We start from the raw sequence: 6000 nt of genomic DNA, 5'->3' as shown, positions 1-6000 counted from the left end.
AGTCTATGAAGTGTTGTATGACGGAGATGATGATGTTTATGAAATTGACAATTTAGTTGAAGATTAGCATTCTGGTTCTGTATAATTCTGTGACTTATAATGCATACTAGGTATGTACATTTTTATCTCCCCATAATTGAAATCAGGGTGAGCTATTTCCTTCACATCCTCCTTGTAGCATATCATTCGTAAACTTTTTTAAGGGAGTAATTTTTTAAGCCTAAAAGCAACCAATTATAAAGTAATGAAAACTTTAGAGATACCCCTTTACAGCAATAATTTCAACGTCATATATCTCGAAAACTAGCGCATGAATTTGTAATATTTTTGGATAATTATAACTGATAGATAAAAATAAATTAGCCTTTTTTCTTCAGCATAAAATGCTAGACAAAATTCTCTATTTATACCAAAACTCCTTACATGTTTCATTGCTCCCTAAAAGTAAAATGTTAAAATTTTATTGTTCTTTGGTCAATTTCTGCAAAATGATCATGATGATAGATTATGAAATAGGTAAGCAATTCAGGCTCCATCATACCTGTAGTTGTATATGCACATTAAATAATGACAGGGGTATATCCTCCTGATGTTTACTCTCGTTCACTTTTCAAAAAATGACATATTGTTCAGAGCAAGTGTTGTTACTATGTCCCACTGTTTGGCTAAGGGAGATTTATCTTTTACCTTTGTCCGTCCGTCTGTACATCACTCTGTAGGTCCTGAATTTGGTTTCTGCTCTCTAACTTTAGTTTGTTTGAACCAAATATTATGAAAATTATACACAATGCGTATTACCATTAAAACTTCAGTCATAACCCACGAACAGCTAAATCGTCTTTAGCCGAAGGTGAAGCAACATTTTTATGATGCACACTAGGGTGGGTTTTCCTGTATATCTATTAATAGACATGGAATTTTCATATATTAAATAGAAAAAAATCATATACTTATCCATAATTAACACAAACGTAATTAGGAACACTTTAAAATGCCCTTATCCTCCAAAGAAATTAATCAATTAATTTAAATAGTGTCATAATAGGTGATTATGACGTCAGAGGGTATACTCATGGGTATACTCTCCCGTAGGTTTAACATTAACAAAAAGTCGCCAGAACTCTGGTCAGATTTTTTATTTCGTGCCCCTCAAGAATTGAGATATTTATTTTGTTGCCTACGTGCAATCTTTTTTTAAATGTGGTCATTCCTTAATTTAAATGCCTTGCAGTTGAAACTTCACATTGTTTTACATATACCCATAACATTTTCATTTATTTAGGTATGTACACATATGGAAAGGACACCTAACTGGAAAAGTGGCATCCTACTTGGAGATAGTGGATATCCATGCGCTCATTTGTAATGACGCATTAAGCACATCCTGCAAATGAAGACCGTCCCCAAGGGTGACTGGGGAATAAAAGTATGGTCACCATTGGTCTTCCTCCGACCAGCAGTAAAAACCCTTGCCAAAGTGGAGCGTCCGTTTGACTGCGGGATGTATAAATTTGCAGCCACGTCCAGTCAGAATGGGGACGTTAAATCCAATGTCTTGTTTAAAGAGAGTGCCACGCTCTTTGCACTTTAAGAACCCTTGCAACAACTCTTTGAGGGGTTCGTAGGTGACCTGTTGCAAGGCTAAATTTCTGTCCCTATCCAATATACCCTCATTTCCCGTGGCAGTCTAAATTTCCCCGACCTTAATCCTTGACGTCTCTATTACAGAACCTACCTATTGTATTTATTGTTAATTTGTTCTCGTCCTGAATATGCATGAAATATTTGCCACTTGACGTTAAGCAACCAACAATCAATCAATCAATCAAATGAAGATCAGACAAGGTTTAACAGGCATCATTCCAGAACAAGATGTGTTATTGAAAGGACCTTTGGTAGGTGGAAAAGGCGTTTTCATGTACTACATTCAGATGTATTAAATTAAGAAAAGAATATTCCCGTTATCAATGTTCATATCAACACAGTTTTTTTAAGGTAAACAGCAAAGAAAATGTTGAAACATGATTATTATTTTTTTCAACTAAACATATATATATCCAAGAAGCATCAGTGATGTCCATTACCTTTACAACCGATAATTTACAAATTAAGATTTGCCAAAAACCCAAACATATTAAAAGAAGGTCATATTATTTTATCCAAGGGCAGAGCTTTTGTAACTTTGAGACAAAACCATAGGGAACAACTATTTAACTTGGAGGAGGAATGCAAACAACGGAATGATAATTTTTTTACCTTCTCTCTGATAAAAATTTTTATTCTTCAAATATCTGTTTTTTGTAACCCCTTCTCAGTCGTTTAGGGGACAACAATTTGATTTTTTTTGGGGAAGGGGTGGAGGGATAATTTTTAAAATGAATAGCCTGTACTGGTAAGAGCTGAAAACAAATAACCTCACATAATACAGGATGAAAATGAATATTTTGCGGCACAAAATTCAGGAAATAGTAACGTTTTGTGTACAAAAGTGAAAAAATAAGCCTGCCTAGGAACTGATGAAAACAAATTGTCAATCCACAAAAAAAATCATCCTGCCCCTCCCATCCCAGAATATTAAATTCCCTAAAAGAAAATCACAAATGCATGTATAGTTTGCTAATGTCATAAGTTCATATGGTTAATAAAGAATTTTAGATATTATTTTACAGATTCGTATGAAACCTGAAAGGTTAACGTGAGGGTACCCAAATTGCACTTACTTTGACAGTTTTTTCACCTACGTTTTTTTATGATCCAGACAAATATCCATTATGGGTTTATTTGGTAGATGTATTCTTATTTACTATATAATTCCACCAGTTTAATTTTGAATCTATATTGAATCATAGTTTAATGGGTTTGAACCGACCTCCAAACTATCCACGATTCTGTAATAAGGAGTACCCAAATTGCATCCATGCTTAAATTCACACATTCTCCACCCCCCTCCCCCCCCCCCCCCCCCCAAAGGGTGACTGGGGAATAGAAATATGGTCGACCAGCAGTAAAACTCTCGCTGAAGTGGGGCGTCCGTTTGGCTGTGCGGGGTGTACAAGTTCGCAGTCACGTCCGGTCAGAATGGGGACGTTAAATCCGATGCCTCGTGTAAAGAGAGTGCCACGTTCTTTGCACGTTAAGAACCCTTGCAACAACTTTTTGATGGGTCCGTAGGTGGCCTGTTGCAAGGCTAAACTTCTGTCCTTATCCAATATACCCTCATTTTTCAGTGGCAGTCCGAATTTCCCCGACCTTCATCCCGGACGGCCTCTATTACAGGACCTACCTATTGTATTTATTGTTCTCGTCCTGAAATGCATGACATATTTGCCACTGGACGATAAGCAACCAACAATCAATCAATAAATTCACATCCTTAAAAATCGAATAACAGATTTTGTTTTATTTCTTCAAATGTTTAGAACAATTTGACATTAGTCTATGCTTACTATTCATTTTTTAAGAAATGGATGCTTGTAACCTATTTTATTTGCTCATTTTTAAAAGATGACTTTTTGTGAACGTCGCATGGTGATGTTTCCGTAGTTTAACTTTTTCCAGTGAATGCTTCATCTGTTGATATATACTGTGAATGTTTAGTGTATATTTAAATACATTCACCTATGTTGAAAGACGTTTATAATGTCAAATCTTAAAAATACAAATTGTTTTGTCTCAAAGAAAACTTGTAAGATTTCCTCAGCTCTTTTTGTTGAATAGGTGCAATTTGGGTACTCGGTGCAATTTGGGTACTGTGACGTTATGCACCATTATAATGGTTTGTGCCATTCTGCACAACATAGCATTGTGGACGAATTAGCCTGAGCCTGAAAGTGAAGTAGAGGAGATTCCCAATATTAATGCGGTGTACAATGGAGCCAATAATGAAAGAAGAATAAGGGACCACATCACCCAGATGTACTTCACACATTAAATTCTTATAATTACTTATATACTGCTTTTTATCTTTTTTTATATTTCAGTAGGTAGAAGACCTTGATGCATCATACCATGAACTTTCAGTCTGTCATACGACTATTATCCTTGGCCTCATTTTTATGGTTCAACGAATGCTTAAAAACTGTTTAGTTTTTTTGTCATGTGAATTTCTCAATTATTATGAATAAAAGGATAATAATATTTGGTCTATATAATCCCCGCAAGGTCATCATGTCCGTAAGACATGGCTCACCTGACTTATCCCTCATTTCTTGGATCAGTGATCAAGGTTAAAGTTACGTGCTAGGTGCATTTCTCAGTCACTATAATCAGTAGTTCAACTATACTATAATTGGTGAATGTAATGATTATAATCCGTCTGGCATGTATCATCTGACACTGACCTCATTTTCATGGTTCATTGGTAAATGTTAAGCACCTGTAGTTTGGTCCTTATCTCATATAATATATGCAATAGGTCAACTATATATGGTCGGTTTGAAAATGATTGTAAGCTGTACATATACAAATAAGATGTGCTATAATCGCCAATGAGACTACCATCAACCAGATTTCAAATGTAGAAGAGAAAGTAATTATAGGTCACTGTACAGACTTCAACAATAAGAATAAAACCAACCGTATAGTCGGCATAAAGTTTTTGTGATACGTGTAGTAAAAACTTTATCTAAAAGACTTTCAGCATAAACTAAATTGGTCAGTACAGCAGTTGAGACATTTTAGTTTGTGCACTTTTGTGTATTTAATGTATTTGCAAGAGGAAAAGAAATAAACCAGAAGAAGAGTTAACATATAAATATGTAATAGGATAATCAAAACACGTTTTAGGAAATAACAGGTTAATATCAAAAACAATAGTATTGTAATTAATGTCTACTGCTCCATAAAAGAGAACAATCCAGCAGTAAGGTTATCATCAGGTTTATTGTGTAATCTTTCATATAACTGAAGCAGGTTAGTCGTTACCACTTCCCTTTCTTAGACCTTGCACTGTAATATGTTTATATCCTTAGCTGTCTTTTTCTTTGCTTTCTTTTGTGAAGGTTCATTCTCATTGGATCTTGAAAACAACAAGATAAAACATAAAATAGATGTGATGAATTCCACTAGACCAATTTTTGTATATACATTGAACTGTGTTGAGTTCCTACACTTCAACGTGTACAAGAGGATAACATATTAAAACGTAATACATGTATATCGGGCATATGTATATATTCATTTGTGTTGATTCTTCCTAGTCTTGGTTATGTTTTTTGTGTTAAGGTCTACCTATAGTTTTGCAATGAAACGAAACTTAATCTGTGAATATCACTTACTAATTAGACACAAACCATTCATCATTTTTTTTGGAAGGAGGATGGGTGTATGGGTTGTTCTTTGAACAATTATTTCCACTTATAACATATAGAGCATCAATAGTCTTTGCTTATAGTGAATGTTGCACCCCCATAATTTTCACTTCCCCTCTAAAACAAATTATATGTTTTCACGAAATTTATCAGTTAAAAGAAAATAACCATATGTACTAATATGTACTTAAAAGGTGATTTGTAGTTAAAATTTACTTTTAAAGCTGATAAGAACATTTATATCCTTGTAATGTCAAATGTCAGTGCACTTAGGGTTTAGAGTATACCTAACATTCAGTTCATGAACTAGGGAATCAGTTGTGTTAAAATGGATATCAATGCGGTTCCTCCATACAGCCTCAATCTCCTCATTTACACTGGACTGCAATGTGTGTTCTAATTGGTCTAACATATGTATGTGTATTCATTAGAACAAACTATAAATCACAAAATAATTTAATACATTTTCTTTGATGAATTTTCATTTCTGCATCCTTATGTTTTATTTTCAATTATTTCTTATTTTTGCAAAAAAAGGGGGACAAAACATAGTTCGCTCCAACGGCTCTACTAATTACTTTAAACCAGGAGGTTACCTTCGGACTTTCAATGAAAATAAAAAGCTTAATTTGTTTTTAATTTTTAGCAGAAGCAAGCTGTTTTTTTAAATCATTTCAAGAACATACTATTT

This window comes from Mytilus californianus, unplaced genomic scaffold (assembly GCF_021869535.1).
Source record: "Mytilus californianus isolate M0D057914Y unplaced genomic scaffold, xbMytCali1.0.p SCAF_12, whole genome shotgun sequence".
In the NCBI taxonomy this organism is placed as follows: domain Eukaryota; kingdom Metazoa; phylum Mollusca; class Bivalvia; order Mytilida; family Mytilidae; genus Mytilus; species Mytilus californianus.
Note: the sequence above shows the minus strand (reverse complement) of the source record.